Here is a 20,097-nt window from a genome sequence, read left to right as displayed (position 1 = left end):
TGCGGACTAACGTGGCCCGGCAGCAGAGGCCACTGTCTTCTGTCCTGTGGCTCCTGCGAACACAGGCAGTGGGGAACGGGCAGTGACTGCCCACCCCCCCACCGTTCCTCCTCTCTGACCCTGCAAACCTCGGGGAAGCTTTCAGGCCCGGGAAAGAAGACCAGGCTCCAGTCTGGCTCACCCTTTCCCTGGGTCTGAAGGTCTCGGATTCTGCGTTCAAGGATGACGCTGAAACTCTCTTTCTCACATGTGATCTGTGCCCTCACAACTCACCAGAGCACCACTGTCTCCCCCTCACATGGAGGGGCCGAGGTCTGTGGAGATCCTGGGACAGCGCCCGCGTCAAGGACTCAGAGGGTGCCCTGGAGTTTCCTAGGACGAAGACGGCAGCCCCAGGTGGGAAAGACTCAGACCAGGCCTGCGCGCTCCAGGTCCTGCGGCAGGATACGACCCTTCTTGCGGTCTCTGAGCAGGCGGCGCTCGGCGCGGGCCGACTTCTTCCTGTGCAGGTTCTGCCGCCGCCGGTCCTGGCGCTCCTGCATCTTCTCCACCACGCCGGCCGTGCGCTTCCCCCACCGGCGCTGTCGCTGCGCCCTGCGCTTCTCCTTGCGTTTCAGGGCCTCCTGCAGCAGGCGTTCGTCGTCGCGGATCTTCACACCCTCCGCCTTGTAGAGGAGGTTGGTCCATTTCATCTTCGCCTCCAGCTCCTGCGCCTTCCCCTCATCCTGGCCGCGCAGCTCGTCCAGCCGGCTCTGCTGTGCCTGCAGGCGCTCCAGCAGCTGCCGGTATTTCCTCCCGGTCAGCAGCGTGAGGTTCCCCTTCACCCTCTGCCTCTTCTCTTTTTCTGCGCTGCGCCTTGCTGGCCGGCTTGTCTTCGCTCACCTCCACCTTATTGAAGATCAGCCCGGGCGGCTCCCGCGGCTCCGTGCAAGCCCCCTCTGGGGTTGGCTCCACCGCCTCCTGGGCCTCCGCGGCCTCCTCAGCCTTCCTGGCCTTCTCTTCGCCCGCAGCTCCTTTCGCTTCCTCTTCTTCCGTGCCGTTCCTGCTTTCTCCGCCGCCTTTTCTCCAGGGCGGCAGGGGACAGCGCCTTAGCACTGCCCTGGCCCCGGGCCTCCTGGATCTTCTCATGCAGTCGCTGTCGCAGAACATCCAGAGCAAAGACAGACTCAGGCTCAGTAGCCAGGCCATCTGCAGGGTTCCCTGCTGAGCTGGAAGCCCAAGCTGCTTCCTCTTTGGCTGCCTCAGGCCTCCTGGCCCCAGAAACTGCTGGAGATTTCTCCCCCAAGGACTTGGCCTTGTGCTCAGCAGCCTTGTCTTCCTGCTTCCGGAATTTCTTTTGTGTTTTCTTCCTTTTCTTTTTTGGGGGCCCTGCAGTTTCTGAGCCTTGAGTTTTGCCAGCCCACGTGCGCGCCTGCTGCTCCGGGCCCGAATGGGAGCAGATCTTCTTGGCCAGGCTCTGCAGGTAGGCGTCCTTGGTGAGTAGAGAGGCCATGGCGGAGACCCGGGCCGTTCACGACTCACACCTTCCCCGCTGCGCGTGCGACTCTCCAGCAATATTTTTATTACTGCTTCAATCTTGCTATTTGTTATTGGTCTATTCAGAGTTTCTATTTCTTCCTGATTTAATCCAGGAGGGTTTTATATTTCCAGGAATTTATCCATCTCATCTAGATTAGTTTGTGCATTTAAAGGTGTTCATAGTAGCTTTAAATAATCTTTTGTAATTCTGTGGTATCAGTTATAATAACTGATAATATCAACAACAAAATAAGGCAAACATATATCATAGAACATTAGAAAAGAATGTGATCATATAAGATTAATGGTTATGAAAGCTGCTATAGAAAAGATAGCATGTAATCTAGACCTTGAAGATTTGGTAGAATTTGGGTAGGTATCAATTTAGAAGAGAGAAACAATTGCAGACAAAAATGATTGCAAGACATCAGTACATCCATATAATATGGCCATCCCAACTAATACCTTTATTCATTGTAGATATTGATAACAGAGTCCTCTAAACTTGGAATAGTTCTTATAATCCTTCCATATAAAGCCAATATCAATTAATTACGGTTGGCATAAAAGGTGAAGTCAACTTGCCACTGTTGAGAGAATGTGGGTGAGATATTGTGATATAGTGAAAAATATATATTTGGACTCTGTTCCTGGTCCTCACACAGATTTCCTAATACCTTAAAATGTACTGGGTAATTGCAGTGTGTTTTGCTCTGATGAGGCTACTCTTGGTGGGCTTCCAGATAGCTTCAACATGGGGGCTGATCATCGGAAAGAACAAGCCACGTATAGAAACTTGGAACTTTCAACTTTATTGCCCATCCTCAAAGAAGACAAGAAGGGCTGGAGATCGAGTTAATAATTGATCATGCATATGTGATGAAGCCTCCATAAAAATCTCTAAACTATGGATTTTGGAGTGCTTTCAGATTGATGAACACATCGAAGTGTCAAGAGGGTAGGGCACCCCAACTCTATGGAAACAGAATCTTCTGTGTTCAGGACCCTCCCAGATTTCAATCTATGTATCTCTTTATCTGCTGTTCATCTGCATCCTTTATTATGTGGCTTATTATTGTCGTAAACTAGTAAATATAAGTATTTCCCTGAGTCCTAGCAAGTTAAACCTGAAGAGGGAATTGTGGGAACCCCAATTTATAGCCAGTTGTCAGAAGTATAGGTAACAACTCATTATTTGAGACTGGCATCTGAAGTGGGAGGCAGTCTTGTGGGACTGAGTTCTTAACCCGTGGTATCTAACGCTAACATCTGGTAGCATCAGAAGTGAATTGAATTATACGAACTGAGTGTCCACTGGGGATATCTCCCCAGACATATTGGTGACCGGAAGTGTTCTGTGTCGTGTTGAGTGTTTACTGTAAGAGAAAAAGACATTTTTTTTTTTGACGGAATGAGCCAAGATTCAGTGGCAAGAAAGGAAATTTGGAGTAAGAATACAGTAGCATGGTTTAACGAGTTTTTATAACAGTTAAGGATGGGAAGATATTGGGGCTATAATGTAGGGATCTCAAATGGCACCTTAAGAGTTTTCTACTTCTTTTTTTTTTTTTTTTTTTTTGAGATGGAGTCTTGCTCTGTCGCCCAGGCTGGAGTGCAGTGGCGCCATCTCTGCTCACTGCAAGCCTTGCCTCCTGGGTTCAGGCAGTTTGCCTGCCTCAGCCTCTCGAGTAGCTGGGACTATAGGCGCCTGCTACCATGCCGGCTAATTTTTCTACTTTGTAATATTATGTTATATTCATATTTTCAAATTGCCAGTATACTATCCTATTTTCTTCTCTGGTTACCTCAACATTTGAAACCATAATACTGACATCATTTTTACTTTTACAGCCTATGAATATTTTTGTAGTCTCACTCAGTTTTATATACTGGACTTTAAGAATACATATTCATTAATTTAGTAAACACTTTTCAGTACTCACCACGTGTTGAACATAGTGTCAGGGGCTGCAGCTGTAGCCAAGCAGTACAGATAGGATTTCTATTCTCATAAAGTTAATGATTTAATACAGAACAGAATTAACTAAATGATTAAATTAAAAGTTTTATAACAGAGAATGTACAGAATGCTTAGTTCTTTCCAAACTTCTCTGACATTTATTTATTCCTGTGATTCCAAAGAGCTTTTAAAATATTTATAATTTTTTGGATTTTTACTCATTTTTTGACAGTTCTGTAGTCCCAGAATATATTGAAAGGTAAATTCATCTTTTTGATTTTTATAATAGTTTTAAAATTTTTAACCACAGCTTCTTATTCTTGCTTAAGAAATACTAGTGTGCTCTATTCAAACTGGGTTCTCTTAATAAAATGGTAATTTCAGCACTTTTGAGATACAGCCTTATGAGATACAGCACTTATGAGATACAGAAGAAAAGCTCAAGTAGTCCTACAGGAGAGACTTAAATGCATTTTATAATTCAAAACAAATACATATTCATTATCATATGTATTCTATGGGAATTATAGAAAAAACCTTTAATTATGACAAGGTAAAGGATGATTGAGGTTACAATAAATCTATTGTTATGATTTACCAGCTTAAAATATTGACCTTGATGTAATAATACATATTTTGTGTGGTGTGGCCTTTGAGAAATACAATGTTATTATTACATTGAGATAAATACTGTCATATGCTTATACATTTCTACATTTATTATTACAATTTAGCAGGAATGATTAATGAATGAACTATGATTTCATTTATTTCTACTTGGTTAACTTATTTGCTGTCTCTTTTTACCACCTCCAGTGCTTCTCCTCAGTTAAGATAGATGTCATGTCAAATCAAAAATATTCACTGGATTCCTAACATACAGTGTAAAGAATTCAAAAAAAGTACACTTTTAGATAACAAGAGAATAGTACTTAATACTTTCTAGTATAGCTTGTAATCTTTTTTTGGAACACAGAATATTTTTAAAATCTGATGTAAAGATGGAGATCTTCTCCCTAGAAAAATCCACATTTGCACATCTAAACTAAATTTTGCATGAAATTACATGGGATTCACCGTTTTCTTCAAACTTAAGATATGTCCTGTTTATAAAATCTTGCAAAAATAATGTTGGACTAGTCATATAACTGGGTAGTTTATGTAAATTAACTGTGCCTCAATATCCTCATTTGTATGTTCTGAAAAATTTGACTGCTTATCTCTTGTGATTGTTGTAGGGATTAGAGGAGTTAATATATGTCAGGAGCCAAGTTCAATGCCTGGTTCAATGTAGTACTATGTATGTATTTGTTTTTATTGCAGTTTTAAAATGCTGCAGGTAGGCTGAAGGGGAATGTAAGCCTGGCTTACATAGTATATGAAGGTGCTGCGTTTGGGCTAGGCCTTGAGATTTGATTTTGGATTGGCAGAGAAGAGATCCAAGTGTTCCTAAAAACTGTGAATGTATTTTTAGAAGCAGAAAATGGTGTGACAGGAATTACTAAAGTATTTTCAAAAGCTGAAGCCTCTATTAATGAAAGCAAGGGGTAGTTACCAGAATGGATGAGGCACCCACACAGAGTGAAGAGCTCTTATATCATGCCAAGGAAGTTTGGGTAAGTCAAACAGGATCCATAGTTCTATCACACACCTTTCTATCTTGACTTTAATTCTAGTTTGCACAAGTCAAGGAGACTGTAACAATGAGGAACAGAGTACTCAAGCTCACATTTGCTACACATAGCTGAGTGGTAAAGATAAATTATATTTCCAAGACAGGATCAATAAACCTATGGAAAATTTGCTAAAAATAATGACATTACACTGAATAAAAAAGGAATGGTAGAGTAAAGAGAGAACAAAAAAGAACAAAAATAGAAAAACAATTTGGCCTTAAAGGTACAAATATCATGTGAAGAGTGAAATAGTTCAAAGGTCCCATATACAAACTCTTTAACACTAATGGAATGCATTAGATTCTCATGCATTTAATTGTAATGTAATGTTTTGAAAAACACTGATGGCTGTTTCTCTGTCTCTCTCTCTCTCTGTGTCTTTTTTTTTTTTTTTTTTGAGGTATATTTTACCCTAGCAAGCCACAGGTGTTTGTCCATCTACCTGGTAGAGGTGGGTAGAGATGGAGGAGAGTTATAGAGTGTGCCACAGAAGGAATGAAGTTATGTTCAACTTTTGATATATAAAGTAGAATTCTCCAGCAAGACTACAGCCTAGAGAGAGATTTCTCATGGCTCCATTTTCTCCTTTCCTCAGTTTAGCATACCAGCAGCGAATCCAGAAGAACACAACTCTAAGGGTCATCCCACAGGATGGAGAAGATGCATCTTTTGTCTATGAGAGGTGGGCCAATTCCAAGGTAGCTAAGAGGATATGACAAAATAAAAGAAAATTCCACCTGCATTTCTGACATTAGGAATGGCAAGAAAGACAAATGAGGCCAAATGAGGGTATTTCCCCTGCTTTTTCCTGAAGTTGTATGTGTTAGATAAGGTGAGGGACGTGGGAAGAGGAGAGAATAAATCCTGGCCCAGCTTCTAGTTTGGGTCCATAGAGGGGCCATATTTCAGCCTTCTTCCAGTGCATATTTATAGGCTGAGTGGTTGATCATTTCATCCAGGATGATGAGCTCTTCCTATGACTATTTTAATGATCAGGTCAGTGTAAAATTTAAGATCAATTGACTTTTTTTTTCTGCTAATAAGTAAGTAGGGTCATAGAAAGAAGGTCCAATTGCTTAGAGACTAAACACAAGATATGACGTTAATGTTCTGCCTATTTGAATATTGATGTGAGTTAAATTTACTCAATCTACTTTTATATCCATAATTTAAAATATGAAGTTGAGGAACTGATATTCATTTATAGTATATCACAATTATGAAGTTACTACACTATGTTCTACTTCCAAGACACTGAAATGAAACTGAAGTTTTAAAACATAAATTGCCCTATGCTGGAATAATTTTCTTTCAGTATAATATGCTTAAGCAAGAAGCAAGTAATAACAATGAAATATATTTAGTTGTTTTAATTTTAAATTCATTCTATTTGGTTGTTTCAATTATTTTCCTATTGTCACAAATAACTGAGGACAAAATGTAATACTGTGCTCTGTGGTTTAATTTTTTTTTTGATTGTGAGATTTTCTACTATCAGGAAACAATGTATTGAAATAAAATTCTCTGCTAGTGCTTGTAATAAGCTTTGCCTTACAAGTCTCTAAGCAAAGTCTGGAAAATTCTCTGTAGAAAACAGTTGAAAAGCATTTTAGACTTAAGAAATTTTCCGCAACTAATACCTGAGTAAATTTATTTCAAGTTATTGAGGAAAGGGGGAATAGAAACCTACCAGATAAAATGCATATTAACCTTCCAGTTTCTTTTTTTGTTTTGTTTTGGTTTTTCTTTCTTTTTTTTTTTTTTTTTTGAGGCAGAGTCTAGCTCTCTCGCCCAGGCTGGAGTGCAGTGGCACCATCTAGGTTCACTGCAACCTCCGCCTCCCAGGTTCAAGCTATTCTCATGTCTCAGCCTCCCGAGTAGCTGGGACTCCAGGCACCCACCACCACCCCCGGCTAATTTTTGTATTTTTAGTGAAGATGGTGTTTCGCCATGTTGGTCAGGTTGGCCTCGAACTCCTGACCTCAGGTGATCCACCTGCCTCGGCCTCCCAAAGTGCTGGGATTACAGGCGTGAGTCACCGTGCCGGGCCAATCTTCCAGTTTCTTAACCAATAATTGTACTAGAGAAAATGCTGATTCCGTAAATGTATGAAAATAAAATAAAGACTGATGATTTTGTAATTGGGAACAATTCCAGAAATAAATGAAGGCTGCTCATACAATATATTTCATAGCGTTGTTTTTCACATAGTAGTTACTTTAAAAAAAAAGTTTGCCGAATGAATCAATTATCCTTGAGAACACCTGGAATCGGTTAGCCTAATACATTTACCTGGAATACAGAGTGCATTTTTCCAGAGCTAAACATTTGTCTGTAGCACATTTGAATAATACGGCCGTTTCATTTCCTCCCGTTCATTTCCCTTCACCTCCAATCTTGGCTTTCCCGTAAATGCCTTCAACTGTGCTAAGAATTTCTCCACTGACTACTTTGCCAGTGTAGAGGCCTGAGCAGTGGTCCAGGCCCAGACCAATTGCTCCTGGGCATTTTCCTCAAGTAGCTCGAACATTCAGTTCTAGGGTTTGGATTTAAAAATATCTACCAACGATATACTAACAGTACAATGGGCTTTTAGATTTTTCTTTCTTTTTTATCAAAATGAATTTTTAAGGTCATACACTAGTTATTTTTTTAACAACTTGTATTCTCTTTAAGATGTTTCCTAAGTAAAATTATTTTATTTGATACTACTTAGAAGGAGCTCAGTGACAGGATGGATATAATCCTGAATTTTATTTTAGTCTATTTTTGTTCCTGTTGTTACTCAGGAAAAACTCCTAATATAGTTGTTTATGTGTTAATTGTGCTGTAATGTTAATTAGGTTGTCTGCATACAAAACTATGTTTTCCCTCAGTTCCTCCATTTATTAATTGGAAAGAGTCTACAATTTGGGGTCAAATATATCTATTTCTGAACCCCTTTACTCTTCTATAAAAGCTGTGGCCTTGGCTAAGTCACTGTTTTGCTCCAATTCAATTCCCTTTTTCCTTCATCACTGCTACCAGGACAAAACAAATATCTGCAGACATCACACAGAGTCTGAAAATAACTGGGCATGGCCCATTACACATAGACTTAGCTAAGTGTGCCAATGGCATAAGTAGTCATGTTCTGACCTGCAGTTTTGGCATCTTCGAAAGTAGCATCATTGTGTTCTTTTAGGATGCCTTTGTCTGTAGATACATTTGGCAGCCCGTTGGTGATGATTCCCTTCGGTTGTGTATTGTGGGAGTTTGTTGTTGTTTCTTTAGAAAAGATAAGAGAAATTTTTGTATCTGTTTCTTCTTCTTTTAAAAATGTCTATTAAATGTCAGCTCAAAGATGGGCAGTAGGTAGTATTAGTCAGTGCTTACAGGTCTCATACAGTAAGGGAGCAATATGGGGTTTTGAGATGTAGAGGCAGATTCAAATCCTAATTCTACCTCTAACTAGCTATCTCACATTATTTAACCTTTCAGAATTACCTGGCTCTTCGTTTCTAAGAGAAAATAATACCTCCCTTACAGATTACTGTGAATACAAATTAAAATTTTTATAAATTGTTTAGCACACAGTAAGCTCTCTCCCCACAATATTTTATAAAAGAATCAGAAATATTAGAGTTAGTATATGTAACTCTCTCATTTTCCAGTGAGAAATTGATATCTGGCAAAGTTAAATGACTAGCACAAAATCATACAATTATTTACTGCTGAGATTGTTCTGTAATCCACTTCTCTTAATAATATCTAATGTCCTTTTTACTCCAGAACAATGCCACCTTTATTAATTGAGTATACCAAGATCCTATTTCTGACCTAAAGAATGATTACATTTTTCATTGTGATAGCAGCAAATTTTAGTAATCTTATTTTATATTGGAGGTTTATATTAGAATTTTTTTTTGTTTAGAGAAAAATTTTGTTCAAAAGCTAATGCATTTGCAAAGTATAATTTATTTAAGGACAATATAACTAAGTTCAAAACAACTTGATTTCCCTGGTGTATACTCTGAACTTCCTAGCAATCAAGGATAGTATATTTAAATGTGATTTAATAGTACTTAGTTGATGCATTATTTAATTTATTGCATCATGTGCCTGCACAATTTCATCCTTGTAGTGCAAAAGCAAGTTTACTGAATAAGTGCTATGGTTTCAGCTACTTCTTCAGTATTAGGATGTAGTTTTCTCCATTATTTATATATAGTTCATTTTATACCATGATAATTTTGAAGTAAAATGCCATTTCCTACTTTCCTTATGTAAATGTATATTCATCTCATGTCTAACATAATCAAGATAAAATAGTGCTCAGTTCAAAAGTCCTTTGCTGTTCAAAATAAATGGTTTGGTAGAATGAAGGTCTAAACTGAAGCACTATGCATGTGATGGCCTAATGGCTTTCTTAAAAATATATTTCTGACAGAGTTAATTTTGTTAGAAACAACCCTGCCAAACTAACTACACTTCTAAAAAAACGAAAAAAGAAAAGAAAAGGTAATAGTTGTTGTAAAGTACAGATCTTCTGTTGAAGGAAGCTCCTTATAATGTCCCTGTGGGGTGGTGAAACATTAGAAATGGAATTCTAACAGTTACTGGTATATCTGGTACATCAGAGTCTTCTTACACTAATTGGCCATTATAACTTTGAGTAAATCACTTAATCTCTCTGAACCTCTGGTTCCTTTTCTCTCTAATCATAAACAGTAATCTCTGCCTAAGAATAATGAGATATTTAAGCTTTTGCCATCCCTGAGAGAAAGCTATGTTAAATTAATTTTTTGCCTGGGCTTTGATCTGTCAGTGACACTCTTTGTGTCCAATAACTTCAAAGTCTCTCTTACCACATCCCATTTTGTTAATTCATCAAACCCTGACCCTAATTTCACTGTCATTCCCCTACTAGACCCTACTCTTTCTTTTTCTTTTCATAGCTAGTTTTCTTGGCATTTTCTCACTCCTGATATAACCACATATGACAGCAAAAACATTGGAAAAACTGCAACTTATTTCATGTGCCTGGAGTAGAAGGACAGACAGAAGTCGCAGGCATAATCAGGGGTATTTCCAGTTTCTGGTCCTTCAGGTAGGGAGCTTGGAAGTCATCATTTTATTCCTAAGATCAAGTAAAGAGCTGAATGAATTGAAAAACCAACTCCTCTTAGATCCATCAAAGAAATGAGGTTACAGGTCAAACTGCTGTCCTCAACATTGGAGAGACAAACAGGCAAGTACATCATATACCAGAGCACTAACCATCCAGCAAAAACCTCTGAGGGAACCCGTGCTGGGATAGGAAAACCTAACTGTAATCAATGACTTGCCGGAGGCTTAGAGCAGACAAGTCTGAGAGTTAAATACTCCAAGGGGGACTTAGTTGTAGAGGAACGCCCCCACTTTTGTGAGCCAACCCTCAGGAGTGCAAGCTGGTTCTCAAAGTAAACAACAGAGAAAAATCCCCTTGTCCTTCCAGAAGAGAGAAAGGAAAAGGAACCATTTTGAAATGCACCAGAGCATGCTGCTGTTCTCCAAAGGCCTGTCCTCAGGATCAACTATTTAACCAGAGTCTAAATTATTGCAGTTTTATGAAGGCTAACCTACCTGGGGAAAGGAAATATCCAATTTCATCCCACTCTAGCCATCCTATCCTACCTAAATGGTGTAGATAGGGAGACTGTGTGTGAATTTTATGCTCCAGAGGAACAAGCTCACTAACAGATTAAGACTTAATTATGGGACAGCAGAATGCTTCCCCTCCCCTCACACCTCACCACCACATTACTAAAGCCCTATTTAAAGCAGTTCCATTTACCCAATACATGTCTGGCTATCAAGAAGGAAAAAACAAGGTGTACTAAAAGGCAAAAACACAGCATGAAGTGACAGAGCAAGCATCAGAACCAGACTTAACTATGGTAGAGATGTTGAAATTATTAAATTGAGAATTTAAAACCACTATGCTTAGTAAGCTGGGGGCTTTAATGGGAAAGTAGATGACATGAAAGCAGAGAGATGGAAATTCTAAGAAAAAATTTTTTTAATGCTAAAGATAAAAAACACTGTAACAGGAATGAAGAATGCCTTTGATGGACTCATTAGCAAACTCACAAGGCTAAGGAAAAAACTCTCTGAGCTTGAGGACATGTCAGTAGAAACAGCATGTCCTCCAGTTTCTGGTCCTGGAAAAAAGCAAACAGAAAAAAGATGTAACAAAAGGGAACAGGTTATCCAAGAACTGTGGAAAAACCACAAAAGGTAAAACATAAGCATAATGGGGATACTAACAGACAAAGGAAAGGAGAAAAGAAGAGAAGAAATATTTGAAGGAATAATGACTGAGAATTTTCCCAAATTAATGTTAGGCATGAAACCTTAGATCCAGGAAGCTCACAGAACACCAAGCATGATAAATGCTAAAAAAACAAAAACAAAAACAAAACAAAACCATCACACCTAGGCATGTCATATTCAAACTGCAAAAAAATCTAATGTAAAGAGAAAACCCAGATAAAAGCCAGAGGAAAAAACACCTTACTTATATAGCAGCAAAGACAAGAATTACATCCAACTTCTCAAAAACCATGCAACTAAGAAGAGAATAGAGTGAAAGTTTTGACCAAAAATACACACACACACACACACACACACACACACACACACACACACACACAAGTTTACCAATCTAGATATCTGTAACATGCAAAATTATCCTTGAAAAGTGAATAAAAAATACAGTTTCTCAGACAAACAAAAATTGTGAGGATTTGTTGCCAATAGACTTGCCTTGTAAGAAATGTCAAAAGAAGTTCTTCAGAGAGAAGGAAAATTGTATAGTCAGAAACTCAGACCTGCATAAAGAAAGGAATAGCATCAGAAAAGGAATAAGTGAAGATAAAAACTTTTTCTTATTCTAAATTGATCTGATAATGGTTTATTCAAAATATTAATAGCAACAATGTATTTGATTGTATATGCTTATATATATATTAATATATGCTTATGTATAAGTGAAAGGAATGATAGCAATAATACAAGAGACAGAAGAGAGTAATTGGGAATAGTTCGTTATTATAAGATACTTGCACTACCTGTGAAGCAGTGTAGTGTTACTTGAAAGTAAACTTGAATTAGTTGTAAATACATATTGCAAATTCTAAGGCAACCACTAAAATATGTTTAAAAAAAGTACAACTGATATGCCAAAAAAAGGAGAAAAAATAGAATCATATAAAATGTTCAAGTAAAACCACAAAAGGCAGAAAAAGAGTGGAAGACAAAAGAAGGAACAAACAACAAATGCTAATGAGGAGAACAACAGGATCTCACATTTATTGCTAGTGGGAATGCAAAATGGTATAGCCACTTTGTAATAGAGTTTGGCAGCTTTTAGTGAATCTAAACACACTACTGCCATGTGATCCAGCAGTTGTACTCCTTAGAATTTACTCAAATGAGGTGAAAACATGTCCACACAGAAATCTGCACTCAGATGCTTATAGAAACTTTATTCATCATTGCTAAAATGTGGACTCAACAAAGATGTCCTTCTGCAGATGAATGGATAAACTGTGGTACATCCAGACAATGAAATATTATTCAGTGCTAAAAATAAATGACCCATCAGATGATGAAAAGACATGGAGGAATCTTAAATGCATATTACTAAGTGAAGGAAGCCAATCTGTGAAAAGCTACATCCTGTATAATTCCATGTATATTAATTTCTAGAAAAGACAAAACTATAGAAACAGAAAAGGATCTGTGGTAAGTAGGGGTTATCAGAGAGAGAGGAATGAATAGGTGAGGAACAGAGAAATGTTAGTGCAGTAAAACTATTATGTATGATATTATAAAGGTGCTATGTACGTATCATTATATTATATAGAACACATGTTATATAATTTAGACCATTATATTATAAAATTAAATTATACTATTATATTATTATATATTATATATATTATTTTCACAAATGTGTAAACCCATAGAATGTATAACACCGAGAGTAAACATAATATGTGCTACAATAATATAACGATATAATGTAACATAAGTTATCTGTAATGATACTAACTCTCTTCTTGCTATAAAGGCATACTGGCAACTTTGGGAAAAAGAGATAGAGGTATACAGTGATTAAAATGAAATTATTCATGACTGAGTAAAAAGAGCTAAAAGTAATTGATGTACATTAATATACTCACATATAAACCCATGTTATTTTCACCAGCTGCGTATCTTCTTAAATATTTTCAAGTACTATGAGTGCCACAGCTTGGAACACATGACTTAAGAAACTAGTGTATGATATTTTATTACCCGGACATTTCAAATCATGTTTTTTAGCAATCCAGTCAAGACTGTCTGCCCTCAAACTCGTGTGGTTTAAGAGTATCTGATATTATTTTTACTTTTTTTTTTGTCTCCCACCTCATAATATACAAAGGAAACAATATGATTATTTGAGAGAAGGTTTAAACTTTCATATAAATTTTAGGTTTTTACAGAAAAAATTTAAAAACAAATTATCCTAACATATCTTGAATCTCTCCCTACCTCTTCTTGGAAGATTGTTGATTCCAACTCAAGGACTAAGATAATAACTTGAAGTATATACTTATTTTCCTGAGTTTTGCTTGCTCATTCTCTGGGGGAACCCTAGTCTTCTTTTCACACTGTATTCATACTTGTTAGGTTGGTGCAAAAGTAATTGCAGTTTTTGCCATTGAAAGTAAGGGGAAAGCTGCAATTACTTTTGCACCAACCTCATAATTTAACAGAGCCAAAAAACAAAACAAAAACAAACAAAAAAATCAAAACACTTTTTCTTTGTAATTTAACAAAGTTGAACCTACCTGTACTATCTGAATTTGTTTACATTATATAGTGTACACATAACTACATATGTTAATATCACAAGTCCTCCACCCTATTTTTATTTGTGAAAGTCAAAACATTAAAGTTAAAAAGTCAACCTGAAGAACGCTACAATGACATTATTAATATAAAAACAAGTGTTTAAATTAAAATATATTACTGGAAACAAAGAAAGATATTTCAAAATAACAAAAGGGTCAATACACATTTTATAAAGATATAATGGTAATATTGAATAAACACTTAGAACAACAGAATATATTAAACGAAAACTCCAGGAACTGAATGGCAAAATGGACAAATTAAAATAAAAATCACAGATAAAGATTCTAATACTTCTCTCCAGTAGTTGATATAATAAGTAAAGAGAAAATCAATTTTAATTTAGAAGACTTGAACCAAATTCTGTTTACTGAGCATTCCAGTCAACAGCAGAAAGCACATTCTTTTCAGTGAAGATAGGATATATTCCAGGCCTTACATCAAGTCTTAATATATTTAAAAGGACTGAACTAGTACAGAATATATGGTTTCTGACTACAACGGACTTATAAATTAGAAATCAATAACAGAAAGAAATATGGAAAATACAAAACTATTTTGAAATTTTGATTCCAAATAAATCATAGATAAAACAATACATCACAAGGGAAATTATAAAGCATTTTGAAGTAAATGAAGATTAAAATGCAACCCATCACCATTGTGTTAATACAGCTAATGCAGTTGTCAGAGGGAAATTCATAGCTCATCTTAGTAAAGAATAAAGGTTGAAATTAATTATATTAGTTTCTGAAGCTAGAAATTAGCTAGAAAATAAGAGTAAATTAAATCCTGAGCACTGGGAAAAAAGGAAATGATTAAGAGAACATGAATAAGTGAGAGGGACTAAAACATAAGCAATAGAGAAAAATCAATGAAATAAGTATAATCAATTTATTGAAAAGATCAATAAAATTCTAGCTAGACCAATCAACAAAAGAAAAAAACAAAATGATTAACCTCAACAGTAACAGAAGAAACATCCTTACAGGTTTCTTACATACTTAAAGTATAATTAGATGTTATAAGTAGCATCTAAGACAGTCTCTAAAGATGCCTACCTTCTAGTATTCAGAGCCTTGTGTAATATATACTCTCTCCTTGAGCAATGTGCTTCTAACTAACAGACTGTCTCAATATTAGGGCATATTATTTCATTGGTATATAACAGGAAATTGTTACTCTCATTTTCTTAGCAAACAATTTCATTTATTGCTGGCTTTAATGAAATAAATTGCCATGCTAAATAGTCCCATGTGTCGCTGAAGGCAGCTTCTGGTCAATAACCTGCTAGGAATTACGGCCCTCAGTTCAATAGTTCAAAATAAACTGCACTCTGCTAACATGTAGGTGAGCTTGGAAGTAGCTCTTTCCTTTGTCAGGCTTTCAGATAAGACCCAGATTGACACCTTGATTGAAGCCTTATGATAGACTCGGAAGCAACAGACTCACCTAAGACATAATCTGATTCTGACCCACAGATGAGAAAACACAGTGTGCTATTTTAAGCTGTTAAGTTTGTGGTCATTTGTTATGCAGCAATAAATAATTTATATATACTATAATATTACGAACAAGTGCACACCAATAAGTTCAACAAATTATATGAAGTGGATGAATTCCTTGAAAGACACAAGTTGCCAAAACTAAATTAAAAAATAATATGCCTAAATTTAAAAATATTTCACTAATAAACAGTGAAAGTTATTATATTCATATTAGGGAACTTTCTCACAAAGAAATCTCCAGACGAAATGGCTTCAGCAGTGAATTCTATCAACATGTAAAGAAGAAATAACATTAATCTTATAGTACTTCTCTCAGAAAATAAGGGAAAATGAAGCATTAACCAACTCATTTGATAAGACCAGTATTACCATAACAACCAAAAGATCAAAAGGAAACAAAACCATGGACTAATATTTGTCATAAATATAGATGCAAAAATTCTTACCAACATATTATTAAATCCCAACAAAATTTAAAAAGTATAGTGCATCACGACAAAAGGGATTTATCCCAGAAATGCAAGGTTGGTTTGGCATCTGAAAATCATTTAGTGTAATTCATCACATTAACAAAATGAAGAGAAAACAGACATTCATTTCATTTTAATAAATGCTCAAAAAGAATAGGGCAAAATTTAGCATCAAAACAGAAGAAAAGAAACCTTACCACTTTGATATAGGATATTTATGGAAAAGCTACAAGTTATATTGTACTTACTAACAAACAGCTACTTTTTACCAAAGAGAAAAGATAAAAGGCAAATATTTCTGCACTCATTACTTCTAGAGCACATTTTACTAGACGTCTTAGCCAATACATTATGGTAAAAAAAAAATAGGATAAAGATTGGGAAATGAAGAACTAAAAGTTTCTTTATTCACATATGACATAATCGTGTGCATTAAAACATCAAAAAGAGTCTTTTTAAAAGCCACTAGAACTTATTTAGTAAATTTTAAAATAATGCTAAAATAAGACCAATATACAAAATCAATTGTGTTCTTATATACTAGCATCGAGGAAGTGGAAATTGAAATTTAATAAGACACTATGTAAAGTTGCATAAACACTAAGCATTACATTTAATAAAAAACTTGTAAAATGTGTACACTATAAATTCCAAAAATTGCTGAAATTTTAAAAACTCTAAAGAAGTTTATATATATATATATATATAATACCATGTTCATGAATTAGAAGACTCAATAATTTTAAGATGGTAATTTCCCACAAATTTTTCCAAAGTTTAAACAAATTTTAAGCACATTCTCATTTGGGTCTTTTTTTCATTGATAGAAGTTAACAAACTTGGCCAGACACAGTGGCTCCTGCCTATAATCCTAGCATTTTGTAAGGGTGGGGTGGCAGGATTGCTTAAGTCTAGCAGTTCAAGACCAGCCTGGGCAACATAGGGAGACCCCCATCTCTACAAAAGAAAAAAAATGAGCTAAACATAATGGCTTATGCCTGTAGTCCCAACTACTTGGGAGGCTGGCATGGGTGGACCACTTGAGTCTGGTAATTGGAGGCTGCAGTTAGCCATGATTGTGCCACTGCACTCCAGCCTGAGTGACAGACTGAGATTCTCATGAAAAGCAAAACAAAGCAAACAAAAAAGAAATTAACAAATGGGTTGTAACATTTATATGGAAATGTAAAAAATTTAAAACAGTCAAAACAATTTCAAATATATATATATTTGAGGAAATAATAGTTTTTATGAAGTATTGCTGAAGTAATTGGATATCCATATGCAAAAATAAAAGTGAATGTTAACCTTTACCAATCCTCATACAAAAAAATTAATTCAAAGTGCATCATAGGCCTATTCAATAGAGCTAAACCATAACTCTTTGAAATAAATCATAAGCGAAAATCTTTGTGGCTCTGGGTTAGGCAAATATTCCTTATATGGCACATAAAAAACACAGAACATAAAAGAAAAAGATTAATAAATTGAATCTCATAAAAATTAAAACCTTATGTTTTTCAAAAGACACCGTTATAATGAAAAAAGACAAACCACAGTCTAGGAGAAAATATTTCAAAATATATATATGTGAAAAGGGCTCGTATCCAGAATATATGAAGAACAACTTATAACTCAATAATTAAAAGCAGCCCAATTAAAATGATGGACAGAAGATTTGTAGATCCTTCACATATATACTATACGAATGACCAATACATATAGCAAACAATCTTAGTTCTTAACAACATTAGTTCAGTGAGAAATATGAATTTAACCACACTAAAGTATCACTAAACTAGAATGACAAAAAAACAAAGCAAATTAAAAAATAAAACCACAGAAACAAACAAACAAGCAAACAAACAAAGAAACCTAGCAATACCAAGTATTGGCAAGGCTGCATCACAGCTGAAACTTTAATATATTGCTGATGAGAATGTAAATAAATGGTACAGCCACCTCAGAAAACTGGCAGTTTTTTATAAAATTGAATATAAACATCATATAATTCAGTGTGTATACTTCTATGTACTTATCCAAGATAAATGAATTTATGTTCACACAAAGACCTATATATGAATGCTCATAGCAGCTTTATTTATAATAGTCCATAGCTGTAATTAATTGAAATGTTCACTAACTAGTGAATGAATAAACAAATTGAGTTATATTTGTAGAATGAAATATTATTCACCAATAAACTGAATTACTGATATGTGTAACAACCTGGGTACATCTCCAGATCATTAAGTATAAAATTCTGGATATGGAAGACTACATTCTATGTGATTCCATCTACAAAATTTTGGAAAAGATTTATCTGATCTATTGTGACAAATAGCCGTTCAGCAGTTGCTTGGGACCAGGGTGGGGGAATTGAGTTGCTTAAAGGGGCATCAGGGAACTTTTGGGGTTGATGGAAATGGTCAGTATTTTGCTAATAGTGAAGCAGTAAGACTATACATTTCCCAAAGTCATCAAACTCTATGCTTAAAACAGGTAAGCATTAGTGTATGTAAATCACACCTCAGTAAAGCTGTTTAAAAAATTCATCCTGTCCACGTAAGAGATAAATATACAGGTAAAATATTTTCATTTATCATTATTAATATCATGTCCCTTCTCTTTCCCATCGATGGTAGAAATAGCCTTAATATGACATGTGCTCAGATATTGAGAATTTTAGTTTCTGTTGGGCAAAATGAGGTGATCATCTTCATACACACCAGTCACGTTATGTAGACCTGGAAAGAGAAACAAAACAATTTTATTTAGCTTCAAAAGACATTTTAAAATAAACAATATCCAGCTTATCAATTATCTTTTAAATAAACGGAATCATTTTGCCCTCTCTATTTTTTATTTCACACCTGGAAGGTCTTAGTCATAGAGACTGTATTAGCTTTCTGCTGGGTGTCAGGCTTGCTCTTGTTTTCTTTGGCAGTTCTTTAGAGGCATCATTGTGAAATTTACTCAGAGGATCAAAGTTTAGATATGCTTGAAGAAATTTCTGGTATTCCTGACATCATATGATTAGAAAAGCCTCTTGGGTATTGGGGTAAAGGAAAGGGATGGGCAGGTGGTAACAGGGTTCTAACTCTTTAGCCTGAAGAGTTTGTGTGTGATTGTTGTTGTGGTAAAGAAGAACTCATGTCATTTACGGGGAAAATAAACATTAATCATAGAATTAATGCAGATAAAATACGGCTTCTGAACTGCAATTATTTTAAGTGTACAAAAGTTAATCACTTTCCTTTTTTTCTTCTTCTTTTTTATTTATATATATATATATTTATTATACTTTAAGTTCTAGGGTACATGTGCACAACATGCAGGTTTGTTACATATGTAAACATGTGCCATGTTGGTGTGCTGCACCCATTAACTCGTCATTTACGTTAGGTATCTCTCCTAATGCTGTCCCTTCCCCCATCCCCACCCCACAACAGGCCCCAATGTGTGATGTTCCCCTTCCTGTGTCCAAGTGTCCTCATTGTTCAGTTCCTACGTATGAGTGAAAATGTGTGGTGTTTGGTTTTCTGTCCTTGCGATAGTTTGCTGAGAATGATGGTTTCCAGCTTCATCCATGTCCCTACAAAGGACATGAACTCATCATTTTTTATGGCTACATAGTATTCCATGGTGTATATGTGCCACATTTTCTTAATCCAGTCTATCATTGTTGGACATTTGGGTTGGTTCCAAGTCTCTGCTATTGTGAATAGTGCCACAATAAACATACATGTGTATGTGTCTTTATAGCAGTATGATTTATAATCCTTTGGGTATATATCCAGTAATGGGATTGCTGGGTCAAATGGTATTTCTAGTTCTAGATCCCTGAGGAATCGCCACACTGTCTTCCACAATGGTTGAAGTAGTTTACAGTCCCACCAACAGTGTAAAAGTGTTCCTATTTCTCCACATCCTCTCCAGCACCTGTTGTTTCCTGACTTTTTAATGATCACCATTCTAACTGATGTGAGATGGCATCTCATTGTGGTTTTGATTTGCATTTTTCTGATGGCCAGTGATGATGA

The 20,097-nt window shown here is 36.1% G+C and overlaps 1 pseudogene; it reads right to left on the bottom strand.

Annotated features, from left to right (window-relative positions):
• Positions 1 to 407: 407 nt before the first annotated feature.
• On the bottom strand, positions 408 to 1,511 carry LOC116812656 (surfeit locus protein 6-like; annotated as a pseudogene).
• Positions 1,512 to 20,097: the final 18,586 nt, after the last annotated feature.

The sequence above is a fragment of the Hylobates moloch genome, unplaced genomic scaffold, assembly GCF_009828535.3.
Source record: "Hylobates moloch isolate HMO894 unplaced genomic scaffold, HMol_V3 SCAFFOLD_9, whole genome shotgun sequence".
In the NCBI taxonomy this organism is placed as follows: Eukaryota; Metazoa; Chordata; class Mammalia; order Primates; family Hylobatidae; genus Hylobates; species Hylobates moloch.
Note: the sequence above shows the minus strand (reverse complement) of the source record. Positions and strands in the feature narration are given on the sequence as shown.